The 14680-nt window shown below is 38.3% G+C and overlaps 1 long non-coding RNA gene across 2 annotated transcripts; it reads right to left on the reverse strand.

Moving 5' to 3' along the window:
* Nucleotides 1-890: 890 nt before the first annotated feature.
* On the reverse strand, nucleotides 891-12364 carry LOC138955329 (uncharacterized). 2 transcript variants are annotated; one of them, XR_011452194.1, is made up of 3 exons: nucleotides 12207-12364; nucleotides 5910-6002; nucleotides 891-1030 (listed from the first exon to the last, which is right to left on the reverse strand). It is a non-coding gene; the product is annotated as an uncharacterized lncRNA (long non-coding RNA). The 2 variants fall into 2 exon arrangements; XR_011452193.1 differs by lacking the exon at nucleotides 12207-12364 and adding an exon at nucleotides 7606-7678.
* Between the last annotated feature and the right edge of the window lie 2316 nt (nucleotides 12365-14680).

Below are 14680 nucleotides of genomic sequence, written 5' to 3' on the forward strand. Positions count from 1 at the left end.
GCGGATTCGCTTAAAGGAGAGCTACTTACATTAGGCTGTTGAGTTAATAAATCGTTATTTAACACTGTTGACGAGTCTATGTTTGTGGAATGAAATACTCTCTGTTGTTCTTTCCAGGTTAGAGCATAATTTGCTCCTTGTGACGCTAAAAGAATAATCTGTATATGTTTTTTGCAGATATGGAGAGAAGGAAGGAAAATAGCTGATTTGTTGTTTTAAAGTCTGTTTGTGCAGGCCCACGTGCTCTATGAAATATAAAAGGGTGACATGTTTAAAGGTGGAGTGAGAAGGGATGCGTGGCATGTTTAGTGCACCGATGCTTTTTTTTTTGGCAGCCTTCCTACTTATCTACTGACCTATCTACGTATGCTGTAACCTGGTGTCGCGGTGCTGTATGCTGTTGCTGCTGCAGGGATAACCGGTGAGGCCTTCACCATCTGCAGCGGTCTTCCGGCAGGCAGTGACGACACCTACACGACCACCCGTTGTCTTCAGAGACTGAGTGAGGCGCCTGATATCTCCACTGATCCCTGCTTCGTTTCTACGCCAGCCGGCACTTCAATCAACGGAGCAGTTGTGTAGATAGACTATTCACGGGTCGCCCACTCAGTGGCAAAAAGCTAAGTGCACCATGTTCATTGCACCCTGTATACCACCTAGTCATCTTTTATATTTGTGATTTTATTTGAGTGGTGACAACGTGGGGTTTGTGACACCTGCATAACCAGCACTTTTGGCATAATAGCTAACTTTCCTGTCTTTACACGAGATTCTATCTTTGTTGTATGACTGCGAGAGTGGATCGTGGTGTGGTTAGTTAGTAGTAACTAACCGTTCATAATCACCTTCTGTGATCTGTTTAAACGTGACACAGACAGACAGACAGACAGGCAGGCAGGCAGGCAGACAGGCAGACAGACAGACAGACAAGACAGACATACATCTTACCTGCTTAAGGGATTGGTCTGAAGTTTTGCTTCTAAGGCTGGACCTCGCTTTGACAGGTCAGACTCGGGTCTAGCGTGTGCTCCTGTATACGAAGCAGCAACAGTCACCGCAATCACACACACAGGTTTAAAACACAACAATTATACTTTGCTGGTTGGTACCCGTGTGACTTGGAATAAAGGCCGTGAAAGGTGAAAGCTCGCCCTACTAGGCTTGAGGTTTGCTGGCCGATGTGAATGCGTGATATATTGTGTGAAAAATTCCATCTCACACGGCAGAAATAATATGTAATGCGCATTGAGCATATATATGATTATGCGCTATAGCAAATGTCCATTATTATTATTACTATTATTATTATTATCATTATTATTGGTACGTACATTGTCTAAATCTTGAATTAGCTCCGGACTGGATTCGAGTGGTAGTTGTCTTAAATTTACAACAACAACAACAACAGCAACAACAACAACAACAACACCAACAACAACACCAACAACAACTGTATTGCCAGACCCACCCGAAGACTTTTTACGAGAAGTGAATGCAGCCTTTTATTCTTTCCTGTGGAATAGTAAACCTGCAAAGATTCGGCGTAATGTCGTTTGCAGACCCTATTGCAATGGTGGTCTGAATATGATTGACATTTATACTTTTGTGGCATCAGTAAAGATAAATTGGATTTGCAGATTAAAATGTTTGAATTTGATGTAAACAAGTTTTTTTTTAATATGATACCTGGAATGAAAGACATATTTAAAGTGGGTGCCGAGTATGCAAATGTGTTAATGAAACGAGGTGGTAACCCTTTTTGGAAGGATGTTTTGAAACATTATAAGAAATGCTGTTCCTTAAGCAAGGTAATTAATGTGAATGTGTTTGTTTGTTTGTTTGCTTAACGCCCAGCCGACCACTAAGGGCCATATCATAATCAGGGCGGTATTAATGTGAATGATTTTGTTTCCGAATGTATACATTACAATTTGAACATTATACGAGACCACGGTGCAATAATAAATAAGGAATGGATTGAACATGATGTAGTGTTTGTCCACCAGTTGCTACATTTAAATTGAAGTTTGTTTACCTTTGAAAAATTTAGATTACATTTTCCTTTTGTTCAAACTAATGTTGTTGTTTTTTTCTATGAGGGAGTGATTAAGTCCTTACGAAAATATCAGAGAAAAGTAATCATTGATTCGTTGAATGGTTTTCAGATTAGGGATTATAAACCGTGGCAAATTATTTGTAGAGGCAAACAGGCAATGAAAGAAGTTTTTTTGAAATCAAAATTTTATGATAACCCTGCAGGCATGAACAAATGGAATATGTTATTTTACAACCTGAACTGGAAACAGATTTTTGATAAGTGTTTTAAAACAACTAAGGACACACAGTTAAGATGGTCCCAGACCAGATTGCTTCACCGCATTCTTGGTGTTGCTAACCGGCTATTTGTTCAAACCCCCCGCGGGTTAGGGGGAATCCCCCAGCGGGTTCGGGGGAGTCCCAAATTGGTTGGGACTAGAAAGAATTTACCCGATGCTAACCAGCATGTCGTAAGAGGCGACTAACGGTTCTGTTTCTTCTCTTCTTCTGTCTTATGTCTGCCTTACCAGTCCTTTCACCTATATTTCCTTCCAAGAAAACTCTCCCTACTATTCCCTGCAGTTTTCCAATTCTTTTCTTGTTGTCTTATTTCTACCTGACTGGATCCATCACCTTTATTTCACTTACCAAAAGTCTTCTTTTCCACATCCTTATTTCTCTGCACCCCGCATGTCGTATGAGGCGACTAACGGATTCTGTTTCTCCTTTAACCCTTGTTGAGTGGTTCTTGTATAGAATGTGGTCGATGTTTGTAAGGATTTTGGTCAAGCAGTATGTAGGAGGTGTTTGGTCCTTTGTACTGGAAGCTTGCATTCTCCCAGTAGGGTCATATATTGTACTACGTTGCAAGCCCCTGGAGCAATTTTTTGATTGGTGCTTTTGTGAACAAGAAACACTTAACAAGTGGCTCTATCCCATCTCCCCCCTTTCCCCTATCCCATCTCCCCCCTTTCCCCTATCCCATCTCCCCCCTTTCCCCTATCCCATCTGCCCCCTTTCCCTCGTCGCGATATAACCTTCGTGGTTGAAAACGACGTTAAACACCAAATAAAGAAAGAAAGAAAGTTAGGTGGAAGAATTTACCCGATGCTCCCCAGCATGTCGTAAGAGGCGACTAACGGATTCTGTTTCTCATTTTACCCTTGTTAAGTGTTTCTTGTATAGAATTTTTGTAAAGATTCTAATCAAGCAGTATGTAAGAAATGTTAAGTCCTTTGTACTGGAAACTTGCATTTTCCCAGAAAGGTAATATATTGTACTACGTTGCAAGCCCCTGTAGCAAATTTTTGATTAGTGCTTTTGTGAACAAGAAACAATTGACAAGTGGCTCTATCCCATCTCCCCCCCTTTCCCCGTCGCGATATAACCTTCGTGGTTGAAAACGACGTTAAACACCAAATACAGAAAGTAAGATTTGTTCAAAGGATTCTTGACAGTCCCCTTTGTGCTTTTTGTAAAAATGAAAATGAAACAATTTCCCATATATTTTGGTACTGCCCGCTTTGTCGGACATTTTGTACTGATTTGGAAGATTTGTTAAACAGAAGTTGTATTTTCCGCGCAAATGTTCCTTTTACTGAAGAATTCATTTTGTTTGGGTGTATGAACAATGTTAAGGTAGATGTGGTTTTGGATTGTATCATTTTGTTTTAGTTTTATAAGAGTAAGTTACAAGAGACAAGGCCACTGTTAAACATTATTTTAAGAAATTTGAAATACACATTTGAAATAGAAAAATATCCAAGTTTCTATGCTGGTAACATTACCAAATTTGTAGAATTATGGTCCCCATATGAAGAGTTGGTTAGGTAGTACGCTAGGTGTGCAGAGATGTAATGATTTGTGTATGTCTTTTTTTGGTTTTTTTTGACTGTATTATTATCTGACTGTATTATTATTAAGAGGGTAATACGTCCATAATGTCAAGTATTGTAATCTGCACGTTATGCTATGCTCCGGCCTTACTTGTAGGCGAACGGTATGTTATTGTCCTAATGTTGAATGTATACGTCTTGTATACTTGCCATTTACATATTCATTATAATAGTTGAAGGATGAATGATGATACATTATAATGTAGACGGATGCAAGTTATTGATTAAAAGCCCCCAATGATGTGCTTGGCAAAAACAAACAAAAAACAACAACAACAAGAAACAACAAGAAACAACAGCAAACAACAACAAACAACCACACAACCAACCAACAACAAACAAACAACAACCAAACAACAAACAAACAACAACAAAAAACAACAAACAACAAACAAACAAACAAACAAACAAACAAACAAACAAACAAACATCAAACAAACAACAAACAACAACAACAACAACAAACAACAACAACAACAAACAACAAACAACACACAACAACAAACAACAACAAACAACAACACACAACAACATAAAACAACACACAACAACAACACACAACAACACACAACAACAACACACAACAACACACAACAACAACACACAACAACACACAACAACACACAACAACACACAACAACACACCGCAACACACCGCAACAAACCACAACAAACCACAACAAACAACAACAAACAACAACAAACAACAACAAACCACAACAAACCACAACAAACAACAACAAACAACAACAAACAACAACAAACAACAACAAACAACAACAAACAACAACAAACAACAACAAACAACAACAAACAACAACACACAACAACAAACAACAACAAACAACAACAAACAAACAACAACAACAACAAACAACAACAAACAACAACAAACAACAACAAACAACAACAAACAACAACAAACAACAACAAACAAAAACAAACAACAACAAACAACAACAAACCACAACAAACAACAACAAACAACAACAAACAACAACAACAAACAACAACAAACAACAACAAACAACAACAAACAACAACACACAACAACACACAACAACAAACAACAACAAACAACCAACAAAAACAACAAACAACCAACAACAACAACGACGTGTACCTAAGCCAGAAATGTTGTAACCGTGTTTTACGCTTTATTCGGACGCGGCAGATGAAAGGACTCCCAGGCCCAGAAGTTTAAAATTAAAAGACCAAAAATACAAGATGTGCTTGAAAAGCCGCCCCAACCACCCTTGTAAGTGGGTAGAGTGATTCTGAGAAAACTACTGGACTGATCTTCATGAACCCTCACATGATAGTTCCTGGGTATGATATCCCCATCATGTATTTGATGACGTCATATCCGGCTTTTTGTGAAAGTTGAGGCAGCACTATCGCACTCTCATTTTCTAACCAATTTTGTTAACATTTTGGTCAAGTAGTCTTGGACGAAGGCCGGACTTTGGTATTGTATTTTAGCTTGGAGGCTTACACATTAAATTTGTCATTACAATCGAATTTCACAAACAAATTTTAAATTGATTGCATCGTATTTTTCATCAATTTCTGAATCTAACAAAATATACATATGCCATGTTCAATCTTATAATGTAATTACAATTAATGAAAATAGAATAATTAGTACCACGAATAAAATGTAATAAATCGATCCAAAAATTACTTCATCTTATTCTTTATCATTTACTGATTTCAAAAACAGATAGATATGATATGTGGTTTTCAAAAAAAGCTCAAAAAGTTAAAAAGAATACAGAAAAGCGCTCTCCATTGCTTCGCGCAATACTTCGTTTTACACGTGAAAAAGAACAATTTTCTTATCGCGGGAATTGACGAAGCTGTATTGCATTGGTGAAAACATGCTGTGCGTTCAGTTTCATTCTGTTAATTCGACGGCTTGACTAAATGTAGTCATTTCGCCTTACACCACTTGATTGTTCTTGCAGATGACCTTACCATAAAGTGCCATAAGAAGTACCAAACAGAACCCCGCCAAAAGTACCAAGGGTCGGTTCATTGTCATTGCTGAAATGTATGCCTTCTGGTCAACTGAAACAAAGTAAAACAATCCAAGATCACACAATGTGGTCCTGATTTGGCCTATTATGGTCCGCTGGACCCGAAAAGCAACAGCTAACTAACTAACTAACTATGCTTCTGTGGAAAGTACAAAGTTACAATCGTTTGGTGTGTGTGTGTGTGTGTGTGTGTGTGTGTGTGTGTGTGTGTGCGTGTGTGTGTGCGTGTGTGTGTATGTGTGTGTGTGTGTGTGTGTGTGTGTGTGTGTGTGTGTGTGTGTGTGTGTGTGTGTGTGTTTTCAACCCAATCACGGAGTTATTACGTTTTCATAGTGATTAGAAACAAGTGACAAGGAACATCATTTACTGTTGTACATGTACTATGCATATTACTATGCATATTGATTCTATTCAGGACTTAGTCGTTTTGGGTTGTTTTCAGACGAACCATTTCGTAGAATTCTGTAGGCCTATAGCATTTAGCAAAGAAAAAAGCAATTTGGTTTTGTCGAGTTAAGAAAAAAAAAATGGAATAAGTTTTCAAACCGCAAATTTTCATGACAGGGTAGATTTGCATTTTTTTTTCTTTCTCACAAAATAATTCATGTAGAAAGAACAAATCGCGTAAGGCGAAATTACTACATTTAGTGAAGCTGTCGAACTCACGGGATGAAACTGAACGCACTGTATTTATTCACTAAGACAGTACAACTTCGTCAATCTCCGCGTGAGGGAAATCGCTCACCTTCCACGTGCAAAACGTAGTGATATTGACACGCCAGATTAGCGCGGTAGCGTATTGTGCCAAGCAGGAAAGCGTGCTTTTCTGCATTCGTGTTAACTTTCTGAGCTTGTTTTGAATACAACCTATCATATCTATATGTTTTTGGAATCAGGAAATGATCACGAATAAGATGACATCATTTTTGAATCGATTTCTTACATTTTAATCGTAAAACTAATTATTCTATTTTCGTTAATTGTGATCACATTTTAAGAGTAAACATGACATATGTATATATTTTTAGATTCAGAATGAGATGAAAAATACGATGCAATCAATTTTAAATCTGTTTGCGAAAAATCGATTTTAATGACAACTTTAATGAGCAAACTCATTAATTAAATTGCAAGCCTCCAAGCTGAAATGCAATACAAAAGTCCGGGCTTCGTCGAAGATTACTTGAGAGCGTGACAGTGCCGCCTCAACATTCACGAAAAGCCGGATATGACGTCATCAAAGACATTATCAAAAAATGAAAAAAAACGTCTGGGGATATACACAGGAACTCTCATGTAAAATGTTATAAAGATCGGTCCAGTAATTTACTCTAAATCGCTCTACACACACACACACACACACACACACACACACACACACACACACACACACACACACACACACACACACATACACCACCACGACCCTCGTCTCGATTCCCCCTCTACGTTAAAACATTTAGTCAAAACTTGACTAAATGTAAAAAGCAGTCTGGTTACATCACGTTTAAAACAACAAACATGTATACACACATTTTTAGTACACATACACATGTATTATGTAAAGTTTTGTAGCATCAAACAAACCAATTTAAAACATGGTTACGTCAAGTTGAAACAAAGTGAATACATACTGCAAATGTTCACGAAGAATAGTTCGTCACAGAGCGTCGTCCTGTTTCAGAAATTGTATGAGTAAAATAACAACACCAAAAGACATATATATATATAGATCCGGACGATAATCTGACTTTAGTATTCGTGCATTGTTTGCTTCAGCTGTTGCATGTTCTTAATTACCTCAGTAAGCTTCTGGATCAGACAAGAAGAAAGGCAAAAGGTCAACCAAGCCGTAGCAGTTTTTTTTTAATTGTTTAACACGTACGTAGTCAATGTTTCACGCTAACACACACACACACACTCACACACACACACACACACACACACACACACACACACACACATACATACACACACACACACACACACACACACACACACACACACACACACATACGTGTCTGAGGGGGGGATGGTATCTGGATATTAAAAAAAAATGTTATATCTGGACTTGTTTATTTCTAAAGCTAGAGAAGCGGAATGCGAGTGTAAACATGTGTTGGACTTTAAGAATACTTTTTGAGAGACATTTTTAGAAAAACACTCATTATTGAAAATTACACACCCAAAAATAGAGAGTCTGAAACACGTGTTATATCTGTACATCTACCACTTAAAAGTGAATGATAGGCGGACATATGACCGGAAAGCTGTAAATACTATCAACGTTATCAAAATAGCGTTACATAAGCGTGGTAGTACAATAAAGCTACCAGTAATCCCACATTATTATTTTTTTTTGACAGGGACAAACCAAGGGGAACTTTAACGCCTCTCGGCGTATTTTTTCGAGACAAATGTCTCCGCAGCTGATAGTTGATAGACTTTATTGGATGTCGTTATTCAAATGCAATCCGTCAGAGACAGACAGCTTAGAACGGAATTACGTTGTATTGTTTTCCTGCTTTGCCTGGCTCAGGTCGGGAAATTCAGGACCGAAATGACCCAAGGTGCAACTCATTCCTTTTGATGAGTTTCAAGTTTCTTAAAAGTTGTCGCAGCTGTTGGCAGACTTTATTGGATGTCGTTATTCAAATGTATCCGTCAGAGACAGAGAGCTTAGAAAGGAATTACGTAATTGGTAGACTTTATTGGATGTCGTTATTCAAATGCAATCCGTCAGAGACAGAGAGCTTAGAAAGGAATTACGTAATTGGTAGACTTTATTGGATGTCGTTATTCAAATGCAATCCGTCAGAGACAGAGAGCTTAGAAAGGAATTACGTAATTGGTAGACTTTATTGGATGTCGTTATTCAAATGCAATCCGTCAGAGACAGAGGGCTTAGAAAGGAATTACGTAATTGATAGACTTTATCCCCGAGTACGCAGTAGGAGGGTCCAGCAGACTTTAATTGTGTGTCTGTCTGTGTGTCTGTCTGTCTGTCTGTCTCGACTTAACAGCTTATTGCTGGGAAACTACTGGGCGCAGTTCTTTCAAAAGTTGATACACTAACTTGATAATAGGTCCGATTGATCGTATTAAAACTTCATAATGTTACCTGGGACCTAAATGCGAAATAAATTACAAAAACGACTCTTAACGGTGGGCGCAATTCGCGGTGGGATAGAACTGCCGTGCGGCTAATAGAAGAGCCAGCCAGCCAGCGACACCGGATTCGATTCCCGGCATGGGCGGTCTATTTTTTTTTTAATTCTTGTTTACTATTGTTTATTATGAACGTTTTAATGTTTTACTTTACTCTAATAATTTTTTTAATTGTGTAAAATAAATATTTTTTTTTAAATCCACGTGCACAAGACAAAAACTTTCATACTGGGGGAGCGAGCCAGTCTGAAGAGTACTCGGGTCCAGCGCCAGCGTTTTTTTTATTGGATGTCGTTATTCAAATGCAATCCGTTAGAGACAGAGAGCTTTAAAAGGAATTACATAATTGGTAGACTTTATTGGGTGTCGTTATTCAAATGCAATCCATCAGAGACAGAGAGCTTAGAAAGGAATTACGTAATTGGTAGACTTTATTGGATGTCGTTATTCAAATGCAATCCGTCAGAGACAGAGAGCTTAGAAAGGAATTACGTAATTGGTAGACTTTATTGGATGTCGTTATTCAAATGCAATCCGTCAGAGACAGAGAGCTTAGAAAGGAATTACGTAATTGGTAGACTTTATTGGATGTCATTATTGAGGGCCCCAAAGGGTTTAAAATCGTGATCGTGATTGGCGTTTTTTGACCCTTCTGTGACCGTAATTGCGGAAATTTCCATTTCTGTGATCGTGATGGGACTTTGCCCGTGATCCGTGATGACAAAAACATCAAGTCTCGTGATCGTGATCGTCATTTGTTTTCGTGATCGTGATGGGCATTATTGCAAAGCATTTTATTTTCAACGTACATTTTTCACAGCTGTATCACTCTATGATCCTCTATTCGTCAAGGTGTTTGTGATCGTGAAAACAAAAGTCAAGGTAACTGTGATCGTGAAAGCTAAAATTTCCCTTCCCGTGATCGTGATGATACCCCCCCTTTGGGGCCCTCATTATTCAAATCTGCCGTGTAAAGGCAGAAGGAAGCAAGTCCATGAAACATAGTTTCGAGAAAATCGACATTTTCTGTTTGCATCACTGTTTTGGAATGAAAAGCTTTAAATGATTTTGTTTGTTTGCTGATATCATGTAGGGCATTATTGTGCGTTTCTGCTATGAATAATAAAACCCTCATTTGATTCATCACTTTGAAATAATGATTTGTGTAGACTTACTGCCTTTTGCCGAATTAATTCCCCAAACTCATTCACTTAAAAATAATGGTAAAAGGCAGTAAGAGGACATACTGCTTTTTGCCAAATTATATCCCGACTAATATCTTATTTTCAACAAATGGCAAAAAGCAGCATTGGACTTGCTGCTTTCTGCCATATTATATCCTGTTCGTAATATCTGGCTGAGAAAAAGGCATAAAGCAGCGAGTGGACTTGCTGATTTCTGCTAATTTATCATCTCAGAAAATTGAAATTAGAAGAAAATACACGCAACACTGCTTTTGGAACTTTTTTTCAAATGTGACCTTACGCCCGGTAATTTCGTGAATTTCTGAATGCACAAAACACTTCCTTGGTGAACAGTTGGATTAACTGAGACGAATGTTCCCGTTTTCTTAAATTTCAACACATGCTTAAGTTATAGTCTTTGTCTGTGATTCTCGTTTTGCTTATCATTCTGTGGTCGCTCTCTTATGATTAACTTTATTGTTAATCCGTTCTTGTGCCATTTATATAGTTTAAGAAAGACCATTATTTTTAATACAAGTCTGACTCTCTCTTTTGATATTGACAAGACAAATATTGACTTGACGCAAGTATTCTAACATTAAAATGCAAATATAAGAAAACGTTTAAACACACACACGCTTTTTCGTGCTGCTTGTCTGTAACAGTTATACACACACACACACACACACACACACACACACACACACACACACACACACACACACACACACACACACACACACACACACACACACACACACACTCACACACACACACACACACACTCACACTCACACAAAAACACAAACACAAACACACAAACACACAAACACACACACACACACACACACACACAAACACACACACATATACACACACACTGCACACATACACATACACACGCACACACACACACACACTTTTTCTGTCCTTCTCACTGTCGCTCTCGTTTTCGTTTGCTAATAAGAATTAGAATCCAGGATCTGACAATAAGACGTTTTCTTTATTGAGTTTGACTAATGATTTCCAAAGGACACAACATTAAAGCAACAGCATGACAAAAAGAAATGGGTTGACAAGCCGCCATTATACCAGAATTAACAATAGATAATCGTGCAGTGTTCACTTTCAGCTGAAGTGTTCCACATTTGAACAACATTTCTTTAATTAGTCCTGAAAACTGAGTGATGAAGTTTTTGCACAAACTGAATAATTGAGGGTGCAAAGCGCCTGAAAATGCTAGGGTGGGTCGGGGGCAGTGACTTGGTGGACTGCTTTATAACTTTCACAATATTTTAGCAATGACTTGGTGGACTGCTTTATAACTTTCACAATATTTTAGCAATGACATGATGGACTGCGTTATAACTTTCACAATATTTTAGCAATGACTTGGTGGACTGCTTTATAACTTTCACAATATTTTAGCAATGACTTGGCGGACTGCTTTATAACTTTCACAATATTTTAGCAATGACTTGGTGGACTGCTTTATAACTTTCACAATATTTTAGCAATGACGTGGCGGACTGCTTTATAACTTTCACAATATTTTCCTTACTTTTAAGACGTACTGCGAGTAAGTTTGTAGAATGTTACAAATAATATTTTGTTCCGATGTTATGCAATCATCCTGAAAAACTGTTTAAACTTGTCATAGAATTCGTCACTTGTGTTAAAAAAAGCATAAATGACTTCACATGTCTACAGACAAACGATTGATTTGTCACTTGTGTTAACAAATGCATTAATGACTTCACATTTCTTCAGACAAATGATTGATTCGTCACTTGTGTTAAAAAAGCATTCATGACTTCACATGTCTACAGAAAAATTATTAATACAGTCATATGACCAAGGTACCAGTTAGAGTTTATACTCACCTGTATGGCCGATGATTTGACTTGTCCGAATAGGTTGAAACTTCAGTCTTGTTCCGATGGCTTGGCTTGTCTGATTAGATTCAAACTTCAGTCTTGTTCCGAAGGCTTGGCTTGTCCGTCCCGGCTCAGACTGTAGTCTTTATAGAACGTTTGTCGAGCCTGGGCGTGCCTTGCATGAACAGAGTATGGGCGGAGCTTGATGACATGAGATGTATATTGCGACGTGGATGTAGCAAACTACGGCAACGAATATCTATCGATTGGAATGTGTCCCTTAGCTGAGCGATTCAACAGCAACAGTGTGATATGGGCGGAGCTTGATGCAATGAGGCGCGTCAGATCAATATTTGTTAATTCCGTTTCGTCCCCAGACTGTATACATGTACACTAAAACGACATTGTGACTTGCCCTCTACTACTTCTTTACACGTATACACTAAAGTGACATTGTGACTTGTCCTCTCCTACTTCATAACACGTATAGACGAAAGCGACATTGTGACTTGCCCTCTCCTACTTCATAACACGTATAGACGAAAGCGACATTGTGACTTGCCCTCTCTTACTTCATAACACGTATAGACGAAAGCGACATTGTGACTTGCCCTCTACTACTTCTGTACACGTATACACTAAAGTGACATTGTGACTTGCCCTCTCCTACTTCTTTACACGTATACACTAAAGTGACATTGTGACTTGCCCTCTCCTACTTCTTTACACGTATACACTAAAGTGACATTGTGACTTGCCCTCTCCTACTTCTTTACACGTATACACTAAAGTGACATTGTGACTTGCCCTCTCCTACTTCTTTACACGTATACACTAAAGTGACATTGTGACTTGCCCTCTCCTACTTCTTTACACGTATACACTAAAGTGACATTGTGACTTGCCCTCTCCTACTTCTTTACACGTATACACTAAAGTGACATTGTGACTTGCCCTCTCCTACTTCTTTACACGTATACACTAAAGTGACATTGTGACTTGTCCTCTCCTACTTCTTTACACGTATACACTAAAGTGGCATTGTGACTTGCCCTCTCCTACTTCTTTACACGTATACACTAAAGTGACATTGTGACTTGCCCTCTCCTACTTCTTTACACGTATACACTAAAGTGACATTGTGACTTGCCCTCTCCTACTTCTTTACACGTATACACTAAAGTGACATTGTGACTTGCCCTCTCCTACTTCTTTACACGTATACACTAAAGTGACATTGTGACTTGCCCTCTCCTACTTCTTTACACGTATACACTAAAGTGACATTGTGACTTGCCCTCTCCTACTTCTTTACACGTATACACTAAAGTGACATTGTGACTTGCCCTCTCCTACTTCTTTACACGTATACACTAAAGTGACATTGTGACTTGCCCTCTCCTCTTTCTTTACACGTATACACTAAAGTGACATTGTGACTTGCCCTCTACTACTTCTTTACACGTATACACTAAAGTGACATTGTGACTTGCCCTCTCCTCTTTCTTTACACGTATACACTAAAGTGACATTGTGACTTGCCCTCTCCTACTTCTTTACACGTATACACTAAAGTGACATTGTGACTTGTCCTCTCCTACTTCTTTACACGTATACACTAAAGTGACATTGTGACTTGTCCTCTCCTACTTCTTTACACGTATACACTAAAGTGACATTGTGACTTGTCCTCTCCTACTTCTTTACACGTATACACTAAAGTGACATTGTGACTTGCTTTCTACTACTTCTTTACACGTATAGACTAAAGTGACATTGTGACTTGCTTTCTACTACTTCTTTATACGTATACACTAAAGTGACATTGTGACTTGCTTTCTACTACTTCTTTACACGTATACACTAAAGTGACATTGTGACTTGCTTTCTACTACTTCTTTATACGTATACACTAAAGTGACATTGTGACTTGCTTTCTACTACTTCTTTACACGTATACACTAAAGTGACATTGTGACTTGCCCTCTACTACTTCTTTACACGTATACACTAAAGTGACATTGTGACTTGTCCTCTCCTACTTCTTTACACGTATACACTAAAGTGACATTGTGACTTGCCCTCTCCTACTTCTTTACACGTATACACTAAAGTGACATTGTGACTTGCTTTCTACTACTTCTTTACACGTATACACTAAAGTGACATTGTGACTTGCTTTCTACTACTTCTTTACACGTATACACTAAAGTGACATTGTGACTTGCTTTCTACTACTTCTTTATACGTATACACTAAAGTGACATTGTGACTTGTCCTCTCCTACTTTTTTACACGTATACACTAAAGTGACATTGTCACTTGCCCTCTACTACTTCTTTACACGTATACACTAAAGTGACATTGTGACTTGCTTTCTACTACTTTCTATGTTTGTGTTAGTGTTTGAGAGAGATAGAGAACATTGTGTCTGTGTGCGTGTGTTTGTGCGCGCGCGAGCCTCTGGGTGTGTGTGTGTG

The sequence above is a fragment of the Littorina saxatilis genome, unplaced genomic scaffold, assembly GCF_037325665.1.
Source record: "Littorina saxatilis isolate snail1 unplaced genomic scaffold, US_GU_Lsax_2.0 scaffold_1516, whole genome shotgun sequence".
Taxonomy (NCBI): domain Eukaryota; kingdom Metazoa; phylum Mollusca; class Gastropoda; order Littorinimorpha; family Littorinidae; genus Littorina; species Littorina saxatilis.